Source organism: Cajanus cajan, chromosome 3 (assembly GCF_000230855.2).
Source record: "Cajanus cajan strain Asha chromosome 3, NIPB_CcT2T_4, whole genome shotgun sequence".
Lineage (NCBI taxonomy): Eukaryota > Viridiplantae > Streptophyta > Magnoliopsida > Fabales > Fabaceae > Cajanus > Cajanus cajan.
Window position 1 is genome coordinate 40937044 of NC_138519.1, and position 19548 is coordinate 40956591.

The 19548-nt window shown below is 37.1% G+C and overlaps 1 non-coding gene across 1 annotated transcript; it reads right to left on the minus strand.

Annotated features, from left to right (window-relative positions):
- Window positions 1-882: 882 nt before the first annotated feature.
- LOC145956619 (small nucleolar RNA R71) lies at window positions 883-989 on the minus strand. The gene has a single exon (XR_014432858.1). It is a non-coding gene; the product is annotated as a small nucleolar RNA R71 (small nucleolar RNA).
- Window positions 990-19548: the final 18559 nt, after the last annotated feature.

The following is a 19548-nucleotide window of genomic DNA, read 5'->3' on the forward strand; positions in this document are numbered from 1 at the left end:
GAACCCTAGATTCCCGGAAATCTCCTTATCTTATCTTAAAGTTTTATCTTATTCATTAATTGCATTACTATCTCTTTTACCATCGAATCTGATCTTATCATCTCAAAACAAAAATTCCATCTGTTTTAAAATTCAAATTAAAATACTAGTAATTCTAGGTCAAACACGTAGTCCCTGTGATTCGATATTTATTACTTGACGACAACCGTACACTTGCGGTTTTCCATACATCAAGTTTTTGGCGCCGTTGCCGGGGACTACGTCTCTTGATTTAAATTACAATTATTTTAATTCGAATTTTAAAAAAAAAAAAAATTAAATAAATAAATAATTTATTTTTTTAGTGTTTACTTCTCCAATTCAGATTTCACGGGTCACTTTCTTTTTTTTTTTTGCAGTGCCTTAGGGTTAATGCAAAAGAGATCTCTACGTCTTGGGAAACCAACACCACTTGATCCTGAGATTGAAAGAACTCTCCTGAGAAGGAAAAGAAACCTTTTTAGAGAATTTGACATGGCTGCACAACGAGATAATTTACCGCTTCGGGATTACTCTGCACCCGTAGCTCGTGGGATACCTGGAGGGGAGATGCAAACTGGAGCTACTGTACCAGCTTCTCTGGTGAATATGCTCAAACAGAACACCTTTGGAGGACTACCATCAGAAGATCCTAATGACCACTTAGAGGGGTTCTTGGAAATCTGTGAGACCCAGCAATTTGATTATGAAGTTTCTGATGGAATGCGACTCCGCTTATTCTCACTCACCTTGAGAGATAAGGCAAAGGTGTGGCTAAGAACAATGCCTAGAGAAAAGATAGCAACTTGGGAATTATGTGAAAGAGCTTTTCTAGAGAAATTCTTTCCTCCTTCTAAAACTAAAGAATTGAGGAAGAAAATCACTAATTTCCAACAAGGCACTGGAGAGACTATTTATGAAGCATGGGAGCGGTTCAAAGGATATCTTCAAGCATGCCCACAACATGGCTTCAACCGTTGGCTTACCATCCAATTTTTCTTTGAAGGATTGGACCAACAAAGCACCATGATATTAGACTCAGCAGCTGGAGGATCTTTCATGGGGAAACCTATTAATGACTGCATGATTATTTTGGAAAATGTAGCCTCAAATCATAGCCAATACAGTGAAAGAGAAGTCACAGCAAGGAAAGGAACTCCGGGGCGATATGAAGTGAACAATATTGAGTTACTCTTAGCAAAATTTGATACTCTTAATCAAAGATTAGACAAGATGGAAAAAGCTAAGGTTAATTCAGTGGCTACAAATCAAGTATGTGACCTTTGTAGGGAACAAGGGCTCACTGCAGTAGATTGTACCTCAATTTTTACTGGAGAAAAAGAAGATACTACTGAACAGGTGGCAGCTTCTCATAATTTCTATGACACTCCTCGAAGAGAGAAGAGTAATCCATATTCCAACACATACAACCCTGGTTGGAAGAATCATCCTAACTTTTCTTGGAAGAATAACCCAGTTCAAGGAACTAGCAATCAGCAACCTAATTTCTGTCCGTCCAATCACTTCATTAATGGGGAAGGAAATCCAGTACAGACACCCTCAATTCAACAAAGTGTTTCAAGATTAGAAAACCTTATGGAGAATTTTGTCACTAATCAAAAACAGACCAATGATTCAATGGCAAATTCTATTCAAAACCTTGCTGTCAAGGTTGAGAATATTACTCTCCACAACAAGATGCTGGAAAATCAAATTGCACAGTTGATGCCTAGTTCAAACAATTCTCCAGGTAAGTTCCCAGGTAAAACAGTTGCAAACCCAGCTGAAAATGTTAATACTGTTACTTTAAGGAGTGGGAAGAAATTAGATAGACCTGTGTCTAATCAAAATGATAATATTGAGATTGATGAAGACGCTTCTCCTATGGTTGAAAAACCTGAAAAAGAGAGATTAGAAAAAGAAAAAGTATCTTCATCAAAGCCTCAAACTGTTTATCACCCTCCAATTCCTTTTCCTCAAAGGTTAGCAAGGACTAAACTTGATAGACAATTTGAAAAATTTTTAAATATGATCAAACAAGTGTATGTAAACATTCCATTTGTAGAAGCTCTACAACAGATGCCTACATATGCTAAATTTCTTAAGGATCTTTTAGCTAACCGAAGGAAATTGGATGATAGAGAGACTGTTACATTGATCCATCATAATTTGCCCAAAAAACTTAAGGATCCTGGTAGTTTCTCTATACCTTGTCTCATTGGAAATCTAAGGTTTGAAAAAGCCTTATGTGACCTTGGGGCAAGTATCAGTTTAATGCCTTTATCAATTTGCAAGAAATTAGATATGAGAGAATTAAAGCCTACAGCAATGTCAATCCAGTTAGCAGATAGATCTATAAAATATCCCATAGGAATTTTAGAAGATGTTCCAGTTAAGATAGGTAAATTTTTAATTCCGGGAGATTTTGTTGTTTTAGAAATGGAAGAGGACAAACAAATACCAATCATACTAGGTAGACCATTTTTGGCTACAGCAGGCGTGATAGTAGATGTCAAACATGGAAAATTGTCCTTATCCATTAATGATGAAACAATGGAATTTAATATTGCTAAATCTGTTAGACAACCTTCTCTTGAAAATATTTGCTGCAGGGTTGATATATTGCCTAAAGACATGGAGGAAGAAGTCATGAGATCTATTTTGAGGGATCCCTTGGAGAATTTTCTAGTTGGAGGAAAGCACATAGATCTTGAGGGGATTCAACCTAATTATGCTTGCTTGATCGATTCAAGTCCCCCGTGTAAAGAAAAAGATCCTCTAGTAGAAAGTCTTCTTGAGTCTTCAACAGATTGGCAAGAAGAAAACTCTCCAAAGTTAGAACTTAAACCACTTCCTTCATCTTTAAGGTATGACTTTTTGGGGGCTAATTCCACTTATCCAGTCATAGTAAATTCAGCTTTAAATGAAAAAGAAACTGAAAAACTTCTCAATGAGTTGAGAAAATTTAGAAAAGTTATTGGATATACTATGGCTGATATAAAGGGAATTAGTTCTTCATTTTGTATGCATCGCATCTTCTTGGAGGAAGGATCCAAACCTTCTGTTGAAGCTCAAAGAAGACTAAATCCCAAGATGAAAGAAGAGGTAAAGAAAGAAATTTTGAAATTATTGGATGCTAAGGTAATTTATGCTATATCTGATAGTCCTTGGGTAAGTCCAGTTCATGTGGTTCCTAAGAAAGGTGGGATGACAGTAGTTAAAAATGATAATAATGAATTAATTCCCACAAGAACTGTGACTGGGTGGCGTATGTGTGTTGATTATAGAAAATTAAATAATGCCACTAGAAAGGATCACTTTCCCTTACCTTTTATTGATCAAATGCTTGAAAGGTTAGCAATGCATTCATACTTTTGTTATTTGGACGGATACTCCGGTTTTCATCAAATCCCTATTCATCCATTAGACCAAGAGAAAACTACTTTTACATGTCCCTATGGTACTTTTGCTTATAGGAGAATGCCTTTTGGCCTATGTAATGCACCTGCTACCTTTCAAAGATGTATGACTACAATCTTTAGTGATTTATTAGAAAAAGAGATGGAAGTTTTCATGGATGACTTTTCAGTTTATGGTATTTCCTTTGATGACTGTCTATTAAATCTAACTAAAGTATTGCAGCGTTGCTCTAAAGTGAATTTAGTCTTAAATTGGGAAAAATGTCATTTTATGGTACAAGAAGGAATTGTCTTAGGACACCTAATATCTGGGAGAGGAATTGAGGTAGATAGAGCAAAAATAGAAGTAATTGATAAATTGCCTCTTCCAATTGATGTTAAAGGTGTTAGAAGTTTCTTAGGGCATGCCGGTTTCTACCGAAGGTTTATTAAAGATTTTTCAAAAATCTCTAAACCATTATCTAATCTACTTGTGAAAGAGGTACCTTTTAACTTTGATGTTTTTTGTAAGAATGCATTCTACAGGTTGAAAGAAGCTCTCACTACAGCTCCTATTCTGCAAACTCCTGACTGGAGCCTTCCTTTTGAAATCATGTGTGATGCAAGTGACTATGCTATAGGAGCTGTATTGGGACAAAGAAAGGACAAGAAGGTTCATGCTATATACTATGCCAGCAAGACTCTTGATGAAGCCCAAGCCAATTATGCAACAACAGAAAAAGAATTGTTAGCAGTCGTCTATGCTTTTGAAAAGTTCAGATCTTATCTTGTGGGGTCTAAGGTTATTGTTTACACAGATCACTCTGCCCTAAAGTATCTTTTTAATAAAAAGGATGCTAAACCTAGGCTCCTCAGATGGATTCTCCTTTTACAAGAATTTGATTTAGAGATTGTGGACAGAAAGGGAGTAGAAAATGTAGTAGCTGATCATCTCTCTCGACTTCCACAAGACCAAGCAACAAAGGAGGAACTCCCTATTAATGACAGCTTCCCAGACGAAAAGCTTTTAGCAGTTGTTGTGAAAAACAGTCCCTGGTATGCAGATTATGTGAATTACTTAGCATGTGGAGTCCTTCCTGACGACTTTAATTATCAACAAAAGAAGAAATTCTTTAGTGACCTTAACAGCTTTATTTGGGATGAACCTTACCTATATAAGAGGTGCAGAGATGGTATCTACAGAAGGTGTATCTCAGAAGAAGCAGCTCCTCACATCATTCACTCATGTCATTCTTCCGCATATGGAGGGCATGCTAGTACGTCAAAAACTGCAGCTAAAATTCTACAATCTGGTTTTTACTGGCCAAACTTATTTAAGGATACTTGGAAGATGGTAAATTCTTGTGACCAATGCCAAAGATCAGGGAATATATCCAGGAAACATGAAATGCCATTAAATGGGATTTTAGAAGTAGAAATTTTTGATGTATGGGGAGTAGATTACATGGGACCATTCCCAAGTTCTAAAGGTTACAAGTTCATATTAGTTGCAGTTGATTATGTGTCCAAGTGGGTAGAAGCGATTCCCGCTCAAACGAGTGATTCAAATACTGTCATTAAACTCTTCAAAAGAATTATATTTCCAAGATTTGGGGTCCCAAGAGCTGTGATCAGTGATGGAGGCTCACATTTTATTGAAAGAAAGTTTGAATCTCTCTTAAAAAAGTATGGAGTCACTCACAAGGTTGGTACACCTTATCACCCTCAAACAAGTGGACAGGTAGAAATATCCAACAGAGAAATCAAAAAGATTCTTGAGAAGACTGTATCTACAACAAGAAAGGACTGGTCTTTAAGATTAGATGAAGCTCTTTGGGCCTACAGGACTGCTTACAAAACACCTATTGGCATGTCTCCATTTAGGCTGATTTATGGCAAATCTTGCCATCTTCCTGTAGAGCTAGAACACAAGGCTTTGTGGGCAATAAAATACTTCAACTATGACCTAAAGGATGCTGGAGAAAAAAGGAAATTGGAACTCAATGAGCTTGATGAAATCAGATTAGACTCATATGAAAATGCTAAGATTTACAAAGAAAGAACAAAGAGGTGGCATGACAAGCATATACATAGAAGAGAATTCAAGCAAGGGGACTCGGTGCTATTATTTAATTCCAGACTCAGATTGTTTCCTGGAAAATTGAAGTCAAGATGGTCAGGGCCTTTTACAGTTCAAAAAGTATATCCCTATGGAGCTGTAGAAATCAGAAACGATAAAGGCGACATATTCAAGGTCAATGCACAGAGATTGAAGTTATATTTCCATGGGGAACACTTAGAAAAATTATACTCTATGGTTCTTCAGGAACCTACTCAAGCATCATAAAAAAAAAAAAATAATAATAATAAAAAAATAATAATAATAATAATAATAATAAAATAATAAAATAAAATTTCAGAGTTCCAGAGAGAATCACGACCGTGATTATAAATCATGGGCGTGATCTCCTCTGTTTGAATTTTTGAAAACTCACAAAGAGAATCACGGCCGTGATTTCCAATCACGCCCGTGATTCCCTGCTGACGCTCAACAGATACAACCCGTGATTTTTGAAATTCCCCTTTCCCTTATATATTTTTCCCCCTCCTTTTACATTCTCACTTCTCTCAAACTTACGAACTCTGCCCATTCTCTCTTTTCTTCTCTCCCAAACCCTAGCTTCTCACTTCTTCTTCCTCTTCTTCCCTCTTCCTCCCACATTCACTCCTTCCGTTCATCCATGGCTCCCAAGCGCACCCGTACCGTTGGTTCATCCTCCACCGCTTCCGATACCCACAGTTACGAGGAAGAAGCAAGTGAAATTCCGCACCTTCCTCCGAGGTTCTATCGGAACGATGAACAGCGTGAGCGGAACGAGGTATTACGCTTCCGCACTATCCATCCTACCAGGTATCTCGACTTCCCATTTATTCGTAAGTTGGGTTTACGTGCTGATATCAATTTCATGTTAACTAACATTGGGTGGACAACCTTTGCTACCATGCATAATGATGTTGTTTATCCTCGACTAGTTCTTGAGTTCTTGAGCTCTCTCCACACGGAAATATTATCTGGGCCAAATTGTTCTGAAGGTTTGATTTCTTTCCGTATGTTTAACCAAGAACACGAATTAACCCTGGCTCAGTTTAATAATATTTTTGGATTTCCCACTGGAGGGAGCACGAGAACCCCAAGTTCTTTCAACCCTGGTTCTTTTTGGTATAGTTTGACAGGTACAAGTAATTGGGTCGCTGGAAAATGTAATTCCTCTGCTTTCCGCCATCCCGCCATCCGTATTATGCACCGCTTTATTGCCTCTACTGTTTTGGCCCGAGGTGATTCTGAAGGAAAGGTTCGTTTGAGCGACCTTTTACTTTTATGGGCTATGATGGAAAACAGAGAGGAGCCTATTGATTCTGGCAGTCATTTGGCACGATAGTTCCAGAGTATTTCCAATACCAGCCACGGTGCGATTGTGAATGGCGGCCTCATTACCACTATAGCCAAACACCTTGGCTATCACGCTTGGCTGGACCAGTTAGAACCACTCCCTGGAAGCCGTACTATTAATTTTGCTACCTGCTCTTCTATGAACTGCATTGCGAAAGATGAAGATGATAAATACTACTTTGTAGTAACCCAGTCGGGAGTGCACTACCAGTTACCAAATCCAACATACACCGTGAAGAACCGGGCTACACGGCAGTTTCCACTGGAGCCATTAGAGGACCTACCTCCAGCAGCTGAGGAAGCGGCTCCTGCAGATGAGGAAGCAGCTCCTGAACAACCCCCTCTACATCCTGGACCTGAGGTGGACAATGCTGCTATCCTAGCAGCTATTCAATCAATGGATAACCGGCTGAAACAAATGGATGAACGCCAGCAGCATTATAATTACATGGTTGATCAAATGTATCAATGGCACATTCAACGGTATCCAGATGATTTTCCACCACAGTGAGATCTTTCTTATTCCTTATTTTACTCTGATGCTTAGGGACAAGCATTCCTTTCTGTTGTGGGTTGGTTGCATATTCATGCATTTTATAATTTTGTCAAAATAATCTGTCATGCATTCATTAGCTCTTTGCTTCGGGACAAGCAAATCTTTAAGTTTGGGGTTAGGAGGATGTACGCATTTCATTCATTCATGCAAAAAAAAAAAAAAAGATAAAATAAAAAAAAAAAAATCATGCATATATACATATTCAGTTAATCCCAGCTTGAATTTGTGTTTGAAAAGTAAATATTTTTAATGAAATTGTTCGTCTTTGAAAACACTGAATGTGATGAATTGAATCTTGAAGTCTCAGAACAAAAGGTTGAAAAATTAGCTGGTTTTGTGGCTAGCACTTGGTTCTTAGTATTGAGGCTTGAAATGATCGAGAATTATAAAAATAGTCTCTTGAAGATAAATTCTTTTTAATTCGTGCTTAAAAGCTTTTGGGGGGTAAAAAAAATAATAATAAAATAAAATAAAATAAAATAAAATAAATATAAAATAAAAAATAAAAAAAAATCACCTAGCACCCCTTTGAGGTCATAGGTTAGAGGGAGAATATTCTTAACCTTAGAAAACTAAGGGAACTAATTAGCTACTAGGGAATTGTTTAGTAAAATAGCTAGCCCCCCTTTGAGACTACGTGTTCTTGAAATTATCATCCTCTCTACACTGATTGGCTACTGGGGAAATGTTTTAGGTGAGACAAAAACAAAAATAAAAATATTACCCCTATTTGTGTCACAAGCATTGAAAAATTATTTCTGTTAAATTATCTTCATTTGACTAATGAGCTTTACAAGATTTGACATCATGAAACTCTTAGAAACTAAGAGTTGGCGCTAGTAATGAAAGATTAAGATTCTAATTGGACCTTGTGAGACTAAGAGTGAAGATTTTAAATGCTCAGTTAATTCTTGATGATTTTTTTTTTCTTTTTTCAAAGTGCTAATTATTGTTTGAGGACAAACAAAAGTTCAAGTTTGGGGTTATTTGATGTTGTGTATTTTACTCGTATTTTAGCACTTTAATTCACAAGAATTCATAGCATAATCATGCATATCCTTCATGTTTTTAATAAATTTTTATATCATTTTCCTATTTTATGCTTTTCTTGGTATGTGTTGTGTTTTCTCTCAGCAGGATCAAGATTTAAGAATTAAAGAGGAAATGCTGAGCTACAGGGAAAATCACGGCCGTGATTCTAAATCACGCCCGTGATTCACCAGAGAAAATCACGGCCGTGACTCCCAATCACACCCGTGAACGCCACTGACCCTTCATAGATGTGCTCCAGAGAAGATCACGGTCGTGATTCTCAGTCACGGCCGTGATTCACTTCGCGTCCCAGCTTTTTAAGTTTTATGTTTTATTTTTATTTTATCTTTGTAATTTTTTATCTTGGTAGTTTTACCTTTTTACCCTTTTTGGTTATAAATTAGATGAGGTTAGCCTAGAACGAGGATTTTTTTTGTTTCGGAGACAGATTTTTTTAGTTTTTGACACTTGGAGAAGGTTGGGCGCCTGTGCCATCGACTCTAAGGTTTGCTTTTCTTTTATTCTTTTTTTCTTGGAGAACTACTATGAACTCCTGTGAGTAGTTTCCCTTTTTCTGGGATCAGGGCTTAGCCTCTGAGAACCTCTTTATTAATGCATTATTCAGTTTCTTAATTTTATTCCAATTCTTGATCTGTTCTTTTATATTTTATATATGAACTTTAATATTATTGTTTTCATAATAACATTAATTAAGGATGAACTGAGAGGAGAACTTGATTATAATTATGATAAACAATTAATCTTAATTTTCATAATCATAGATAATTAGGGATGAACTGAGAGGAGAACCTAATTATCGGAACCTAAAGGAACAGACTTGAGTGTTAAATCACGAGAGTTGATTTAAGCTTTCGAGGAGCAATAGATTAACAAAGATCTTAATGGGTTTAATTGAACGTAATTACCACGAGAGTAGAGATTAATTTTAATTAAACACGTCCTCGTAGCCTGAGAAGGTGCAAGGATTAAATTAGGTTAAGACTACCTTCAAGATGGAATAGAATTAATTAATGAAAATAATAATTCAATAATGTTGGAACTCTTTGTGCGAACCCTAGATTCCCGGAAATCTCCTTATCTTATCTTAAAGTTTTATCTTATTCATTAATTGCATTACTATCTCTTTTACCATCGAATCTGATCTTATCATCTCAAAACAAAAATTCCATCTGTTTTAAAATTCAAATTAAAATACTAGTAATTCTAGGTCAAACACGTAGTCCCTGTGATTCGATATTTATTACTTGACGACAACCGTACACTTGCGGTTTTCCATACATCAATATCAAAATGAAGAACATTAAGTATTATCGTACACTCCTAGAGCTAAGTATTCTCGACCACTCCTGGCCTGCTAGCTTCATTCACCAGCGCTAGTATTCTTAAACCACTTCTGGTTCCCAAGTATTCTCGACCACTCCTGGCCCGTCGGCTTCACTCACCAATGCTAGTATTCTTAAACCACTTCTGGTTCCCCAAGTATTCTCGACCACTCCTGACCCGTCGACTTTACTCACCAACGCTAGTATTCTTAAACCACTTTTGATTCCCCAAGTATTCTCGACCACTCCTGGCCCGTCAGCTTTACTCACCAATGCTAGTATTCTTAAACCACTTCTGGTTCCCCAAGTGTTCTCGACCACTCCTGGTCTATCAGCTTCACTCACCAACGCTAGTATTCTCTTATCAGCCACTTCTGGCTAGCGGTGAGTATTCTTTGACAAGCCCCTCCGGGCTTTACAATTATTCTTTCCCTAGCCTCTTCAGGTTTTACAATGTATTGGCTAGACAAGTTTGGTTCGAGTGTATAGTTTACTCTCACAGAGACGATACATATGGAATCTACACTCTCTAAGGTTTCACTACCTTAGTCCTATAGAGACTTGTATTTAAGTGTTTGTATTACTCTCACGGAGAGGAAACATAGGTTTACAACACTGACTAAGTTTTGTTCATGACTGACATTTTGAACACCTTAGTCTACAGAAATAACAATGCTATATTACATTGTGTAACATGCATGCTCAGCTTTTGCGTGCTTCTCTTCTCCTTTGTTTCTTCATTTAGATCACGTGTTTTACGTTGAGGGCTTTTGTGTGATCATAGACGATGCTTTGAGTAGTCTTTTGAGACTTGATAAGTGTTTGCACGATAGTCTTCGTCTGCGTCTGTTAAGCTCATGCGTCTCTTGTCTTGTTCTTCATCTAAGTATTTAATGTTAATCCTTTGGCATCTTATATGGTCTGGTCAGTATTACAGACAGACTTGTCTTCATCCAGAATATCTTTTAGTCTGTGCTGCTCTTGGTCTTGATGTATGATTGACTTTCTTCTATCCATAGACATATGCCTCGTCTGATCTGTGCTTTAGAGCAGTTGCATTTGAAACAACTTTGTCTCGATATTTTGTGATTATCTAGTGCATATTTGTGTTCCAACTACTCATCTCTTGATGCTCGATTTCCTACATCACTTGCTTTATCTGTCTCGACTTGTTTGGTTCGTGTCTTGCCTTGATAATTCCTCATAGGCTTCGTCTGATACATCAGTGTCTCATTCTAGTGGTAGTTCTCTTCCGTGCGTGAGAAGACTTCATTTTTATGCTTGACTAGCCATCATTTGATTCTTTCATCTAGTTTGTACAATCTTCATGGATTGTTGCATTTAATGCCTTTGATTTTGCATTAAATGTTTGCTTGCTGAATCTGCGCTTCACGAGATCTTTTATACTGTATGTTTGCTTTTCTGACTAGCATTAAAATATCTCTGTACTTTCTTGATATTATTGCTACAGAGGTGTTGTCCTTAGCTGACTGGTAGGTGTACTTGCTCTAACACACGCAGCTTTGATCTGTGGATAAGCGCTTATTTTATTTTGATGACTTCATGTGTTCTTCTGAGAGTGTGGGTGCTAGGTAGTCTGCCTCGTTGTGTCTTCAGATGTAGTCCGACCTTCTTGGTTTCCGTTTGTTTATTTGAATCTCCATCTAATCAGCTATGCACGCTCTTGACTTCGTCTGGGGTGCTTTGACTTAGCTTTGTCCAGCGTCTATGGTCTTGTATCATCTAAGGCTGATAGACCATGGGCCAAGGGCCTAGTCACTAGAGCTATGGCTAGGAGAATACAAGAAGAGTTGGACCTCTTGAAGACTAATGGGCTTCTCAAGCCCAAAGTATTCTTCACTTGGACTACTCTATCATGAAGAGAAGGCCTAGTTCTATTTGTGTATATTTTGTACTTAGTTCTATTGTATAGGTTTAATTTTGCCTTTGTATTTGTGAGACACTTTACTTGCTTTTATTTGTGATTGTATATTGATTTTAGGATGGGTTACTTGGAGAGTTTAACTCCATTTAACCTCTCTTGTTGATACATTCATTTTCTATTTTTTCAGTAGGGAAAAACGGGTGGCATTTAGCAATGCCTAGGAGTGTGATTAGAAATTGGACCAGAGTTGGGCCTAGGCAAAATTTTACATATTAGACTCATTTTGCTCCTAATTTTTCATAGATTGATTTAGCTAGGTTTCATCATCATATGATGAATCTAACCAAACCAAATCAAACATTTTTGAAATTAATCAAGTGAGCAAAATGAAGCCTTGGCCGCCTAGCTCTTTACTTCACTCTTGGCCGAATTTTCACTCATTCTCTTCAAGGCTTAAAAGCTTGCTCTCCAAGTTTTGTAAACCTTGGACGGTTAGGCTTGACCTTACCATGGTTCCTAGTGAACCATGGTTAAGGTTAGCTTGCTCTCCAAGTTTTACAAACCTTGGACGGTTAGGCTAAACCTTACCATGGTTCCTAGTGAACCATGGTTAAGGTTAGCTTGCTCTCTAAGCTACCTCTCCCTATATATTTGTAAACCTTACCTATTCTCTCACTTTTGATGAATGAATTCAGAAATTCTCTTAAGAATTCTCTCTTCTCTTAAGTCACTAAAATTGTGGAGCTTTTCCTCTAGGTTTTCTCTCAAAGGTTTTCAACCTTTGAACTAGGTTCCTCAAGCTTCTTCAAGCTTCTTGAAGTGGCCGAACCATCCAAGTTGCTTCTCCACCATTGAAGGTTCCTTCAAGGTGTTTTCAAGCTCAAAACCATGACAACCTCAAGGTGCAAAGGTCGTTGAAAGGTGGAGCTATGAAGATTCATCAACCGGACTTCATCTAGTTCTATCAGAGGCTTCATTATTTTCCTTCATGTGCTGGGCTAGATTTCGTTTTATCATTTGATCTCCTCATCTGTCCTTTTGTTAGCTTTTGCCCTTCATCTTGGTTGCACGTGTCCTGTTCTTTATTTCTTTTGTGTTTGAGTTTGTGGGTGTCTTCGTCTGATATATTCCCTTCATTTGATCCGCCTTTATCTAGTGCTTAACTTATATCTCTTGGTTCTCGTGTAGACGGTAATACATGCATATTCTTTATTCTTCAACTTGCTTGTACTTATATCTTAAACAGTAACACACTTGTAAGAAATAACAACATGTATTATATTTGTCTCATTCAAAACCTTGCTGAGAATTACTTTCTTCTTCGTCTGACTTAACAAACTAGAAAGAATTCCAAAAAATGACAAGCAAAAATTAAGGCACCAAAGAAAGGCTAGCACACAAAGGGAAACTTATCAATGTCACTAGAGTAGATTAGAAAATAAAATCTGATTATAAAACAAAATAAGGCTAAAAAATAAGCAAGGTGTGGCTGGACAGAAAATTAATACAAGTAACACAAACTAAATCCGAGAGCACACCACACACAATTTTCTACTCCTTGGCTTTTTCTTGTACTCTTTCTTTGTGATTCTTTTGTAACTTCTTTTGCAATTTTTCTTTTTCTTTTGTACAGGAGTTTAATGCCTTTTAAACATGTATAAGTCTCGGATTTAATGCAATAAAATTGCTGCAAAAAATTTTCCACAAAACAAGAGGTATTCAAGTGAATTGTTCTATTAGTGCTTAACAATTTTGTACAATTTTTTAGGACAATTTTCAAGCACTCTTTTATTTTGTTTTTAAAATGTTTTTAGAACACTAATACCTCTGTTTTGCCTATGTTTTTATGCTTTAAGAAGTGATACAAGTTTCAGCCACAAAACAAAACTCAAGGAAACCTAATAGGAAAGTGTTTAGAAATTTTTCTTGACAAAACTTTTTAACAAGACATAAAGGAAACCTAACTCTAGAGAATTTTCTAGAACTAATAACAAATTAAGAACTCAATCATGTAAATAAAAAGCACATATAGGTAGGTACAAGATTAGAAAGCAAAAATTGCACCAAATAGTAGACACAAAATAACACAAAAATTAAGGTTCAACAAGCTAGTCTAAGATTCAATGACATTCAAAGGAATACACATGACTCTAGACAAAACATATGATTCAAAAACAAAAACATACACTAAGCATTCTCAATGTCCAATCACGGACTCATGTTATAGGAATAGAGAGACTCAAGCAAAAATAAAAAGCACAAGCACAAGAAACCTAAAGCACAAAATTGGATTGATTCAAGAGTAAAGGAAACAAGCTAAACAATGAATCAATCAATCTTATGTGACATGTGGATCCATCAACATGTGTATTAAACCTAGATCCATTAAGCAAACACAAGAAGACAATTAATAGAAGGAAGATACAACATGGATTCAAACAATAAGTTTAGAACACATAACCTCAAGAGAACCAAGGCTATAGATACCAAAAATGATGGAAGAAAGTTGAAGAAGATTGTTGTTCTTCAATCTCCACCATCCAAGACCTTGATATTTGAGGTTAGAACTCTTTGAAGATGGCGGAAACACCTTGAAGGAGTCTTCAATGGTGAAGAAGAACTCAAAAAGTGTTCGGTCACTCCAAGAAGGTGAAGGAACCTTGAGAGGACCAAGGCACAAAGGTGGAAGCCTTGGTGAAGATCCTAGGGAGAACTTGTTCTCCACGGTTTTGGTGACTTTGAGAAGAGAGAAATTCTAAAGAATTTTTAGATTTCATTCATCAAAAGTGAAGGAAAAGGTTGGAGTTACAAATATATAGAAGGAGGTAGCTTAGGGAGCAAGCTAATCTTAACCATGGTTCAAGTGAACCATGGTTTGGTTGGCTTGACCGTCCAAGCTAGTTAGGAGGCTTGTAGCACAAGCTTACCAAGCTTGAAGAAGAAGAAGCAATTCACGGCCAAGAGAAGCAAGGCAAGCTAGGCGGATTTTGGCTCACTTTGGCTCCTTGAATTAATTTCAAAATAGTTTGATTTGGTCTAGTTAGATCCATCCAAAAATGATTAGACCTAGCTAGATCAATCCTATGAAACATTAGGAGCAAAATGAGTCCAATATGTAAAACTTTGCCTAGGCCCAATTTTGGACCAATTGCTAGTCACACCCTCAAGCATTGTTAAATGCTACCCCACTTCTACTACTGAAAAAATAAAAAATGAGTGTACTTCAAAATTAGGTTAAATGGAGTCAAAGTCTCCAAGTAACCTACCCTAGAAACAATATACAATGAGTAATAAAATGAAATAAAGTGTCTCACTAATACAAAGGAAAAAATAAGCCTATACAAGGAATTTATGTACAAACTATATACAATTAGAACTATGCCTCTTCTTCATGATAGAGTAGTCCAAATGAAGAGTACCTTGGGCTTAGAGAGCCCACTGGTCTTCAAGTTGTCCAACTGATGGAGAAAACTAGGAGAAGTGAAAGATGTTCTCCTCCTTGGATTCGCCTATGCTTGGATCTCTTCTTTGGAGATGTAAAACCGGATTGAAGGTCACTTGAAGGAAGGTTGTTTTCAGACTAAGGTTACCTAAACTATGGATGGAAGCACCCAAGCTTAAGGAACAAAGGAATGCTCACTTCAAAAGGTAGGAAAACCTAGGTAGGATTCCTAAAAGGTGAAGGCACTCTCGGTGACTCTTTGGGAGAATTGGCTGAAGATTAATTTCAGAAAATTCTATTCATTCAAAAAGTGAATACAAGTTACTTGGAGGCAAACATTTATAGGACTGGAAATAGGAGCCACTTGGCGCCAATGTGAAGGCTTCACATGTGGCGCCAAGATTTGAATTCAAATTTGAATTTTGAATTCAAATCTTAACTCACATGTGTGTCACCGGTTCACAAAGATGCTAAGTGAATTTAGGTTTGATTTAATTTACATTTAGGGTTGAATTTGAGTCACACATGTTCAGCCAAGGTGGCGCCATCCATGTGACTCAAAATGCAACTTAAATGCAAGCTAAATTAAACCTAGTTTGACCTAATCCTATTAAACAAGTTTTCCATCCTAATTCCTATACTAATGACCTGAATACAATGGTCAATGTAATACAATGAATCGGAAAAATTACAAGAAAGAAAATGAGCCCAATATTGGGTATCAAAAGCCCAAAAGCCCATAAACCCAATTACAAGCCCAAAGTTCACAAACCCTAATCTATGGTCAAAATACAAGACCAAAACAAAGTAAATTCCTATTCTATGAATTTGCAATAAAACATGGTGTCAAACAAGTAAAGCCCAAGTGAGAAGTACCCTAGGCCCACCAAGCCCATTGGGCCCACTAAGCTCTGAAGCAGTCATGTCTTCTAGTAATCTCCTGGCCATAGTTCTAGTGGTTGGACCCTTGGTCCATGCTCTTCCATCATTCCCTCCCTCTTGAAAAGGATTCATCCTCGAATCTAAAGACTCCTCCTCATCATCACTAGCACCTAAAAAAGGTTTTAAATCACTAACATTAAAAGTAGGGCTAACTCCATAATCAGAGGGTAAATCAAGCCTATAAGCGTTATCATTGATACGTTGTAAGACTTGAAAGGGACCATCTCCTCTAGGACTAAGTTTGGACTTCCTTTGTTTAGGAAAATGTTCTTTTCTAAGATGAAGCCAAACCCAATCACCATCCTCGAAGATCATAGTTCTTTTGCCTTTGTTATTTTGTTGAGCATACTTCTCATTTTGGAGTTGGATATGAGTTATAATCCTTTCATGTATTTTTTTAACAAACTCAGCTCTTGCAGCACTTTCCTTATGAATGAAATGTTTAAATTAGGAAGAGGTATCAAGTCTAAAGGTGTTAAAGGATTAAACCCATACACAGCTTCAAAAGGAGAAATATTGGTAGTTTTGTGAACTACCCTATTGTAGGCAAATTCAATATGTGGCAAATACTCATCCCAAGATTTGTGATTGCCTTTTAGAACTGCCCTAAGCATAGTAGACAGAGATCTATTAACTACCTCAGTTCTTCCATCTGTTTGAGGATGGAAAGTAGTTGAAAAGAGGAGTTTAGTTCCTAGTCCTGACCATAAGACACGCCAAAAGTGGCTTAAGAACTTGGTATCTCTGTCAAAAACTATAGACTTAGGAAGTCCATGAAGTTTAACCACATCCCTAAAGAAGAGTCTTGCAATGTTGCTTGCATCATCTACTTTGTGGCATGGAATGAAATGGGCCATTTTACTAAAGCGGTCCACTACCCCAAAGATAGAATCCATGCGCCTTTGGGTTCTAGGTAAACCTAGTACAAAATCCATGCTAATATCTACCCAAGGGGTTGAAGCAACAGGTAAAGGTGTGTATGTACCATGAGGCATCACTTTGGACTTGGCTTGTAAACAAGCCAAACATCTAAAGCAATGCTTTTGGACATCTTTTCGCATATGGGGCCAATGAAATCTTTCTTTAAGCAAACTAAGGGTTTTGTTAACACCAAAGTGCCCCATAAGCCCACCTTCATGGCTCTCTTTAATCAATAGTTTCCTAATGGAACCTTGGGGTATACATAATTTTCCTTCTTTGTACAAATACCCCTCAACCATATAGAAACCATTGAAAGCTTTTTGTTGGCATTTTTGATAAATATCACCAAAGTCAAGATCTTTCTCATACAATTCCCTAATATTATCAAATCCAAGAATTTGAGTACCTAGAGACATAAGCAATGTATGCCTTCTAGATAAAGCATCAGCTACAATGTTTGCTTTTCCTTTCTTGAATTTAATAATATATGGAAATTGTTCAAGGAATTCTAGCCATTTGGCATGCCTCTTATTTAATTTACCTTGACCTCTTAAATATTTGAGTGACTCATGGTCACTATGGATGACAAACTCTTTGGACACTAGATAGTGTTCCCAAGTTTGTAAAGCCCTAACCAATGCATACAACTCCTTGTCATAGGTAGGGTAATTGAGGGAGGCACCTTTTAGTTTTTCACTAAAATATGCAATGGGGTGTCCTCCTTGCAATAACACAGCTCCTATGCCAACTCCAGATGCATCACATTCTAGCTCAAAAGTCGTTTCAAAATTTGGCAAAGCTAGTATGGGTGCATTTGTAAGTTGATCTTTTAGAAGTTGAAATTCATGATCACGCTTGAAGTCCATTCAAAGGAAACATCTTTTTTAACAAGCTCATTCAAGGGTGACGCAATGCTAGAGAAGTTAGCAACAAATCTTCTATAAAAAACTTGCAAGTTCATGAAAACTCCTAACTTCACTAACATTCTTTGGTTTGGGCCACTCTTGAATAGCTTTGATTTTCTCGGGGTCCACACAAACCCCTTCTTTACTGACAATGAACCTTAGGAAAACCACATGATCCACACAAAAAGTACATTTTTCAACATTAGCAAACAAGTGGTTTTGCCTAAGGATCATCAAGACTTCTCTAAGATATCCTATGTGATCATCTTGAGACCTACTATAGATTAGAATGTCATCAAAATAAACAACAACAAACTTTCCTATACATTCTCTCAAGACATGATTCATAAGCCTCATGAATGTACTTGGTGCATTGGTTAAACCAAAAGGCATAACTAGCCACTCGTACAATCCAAATTTGGTCTTAAAAGCAGTTTTTCACTCATCACCCTTTTTGATTCTTATTTGGTGATAACCACTTTTAAGATCAATTTTAGAGAAAATAGTAGCACCATGTAATTCATCAAGCATATCATCAAGTCTAGGGATTGGGTGCCTGTACTTAATTATGATATTGTTAATAGCCTTACAATCACTACACATTCTCCAATGAAGAAACCTTGCTCTTGATACCAAAATTGATGGAGAAAACTAGGAGAAGTGAAAGATGTTCTCCTCCTTGGATTCGCCTATGCTTGGACCTCTTCTTTGGAGATGTAAAACCGGATTGAAGGTCACTTGAAGGAAGGTTATTTTCAGACTAAGGTTACCTAAACTATGGATGGAAGCACCCAAGCTTAAGGAACAAAGGGATACTCACTTCAAAAGGTAGGAAAACCTAGGTAGGATTCCTAAAAGGTGAAGGCACTCTCGGTGACTCTTTGGGAGAATTGGCTGAAGATTAATTTCAGAAAATTCTATTCATTCAAAAAGTGAATACAAGGTACTTGGGGGCAAACATTTATAGGATCGAAAATAGGAGCCACTTGGCGCCAATGTGAAGGCTTCACATGTGGCGCCAAGATTTGAATTCAAATTTGAATTTTGAATTCAAATCTTAACTCACATGTGTGTCACCGGTTCACAAGGATGCTAAGTGAATTTAGGTTTGATTTAATTTACATTTAGGGTTGAATTTGAGTCACACATGTTCATCCAAGGTGGCGTCATCCATGTGACTCAAAATGCAACTTAAATGCAAGCTAAATTAAACCTAGTTTGACCTAATCCTATTAAACAAGTTTTCCCTCCTAATTCCTATACTAATGACCTAAATACAATGGTCAATGTAATATAATGAATAGGAAAAATTACAAGAAAGAAAATAAGCCCAATATTGGGTATCAAAAGCCCAAAAGCCCATGAAGCCCAATTACAAGCCCAAAGTTCACAAACCCTAATCTATGGTCAAAATACAAGACCAAAAAAAAGTAAATTCCTATTATATGAATTTGCAATAAAACATGGTGTCAAACAAGTAAAGCCCAAGTGAAAAGCACCCTAGGCCCACCAAGCCCATTGGGCCCACTAAGCTCTGAAGCAGTCATATCTTCTAGTAATCTCCTGGCCATAGCTCTAGTGGTTGGACCCTTGGTCCATGCTCTTCCATCACCAACTCTTCTTGAATGCTCCTGGCCATAGCTCTAGTGATTGGG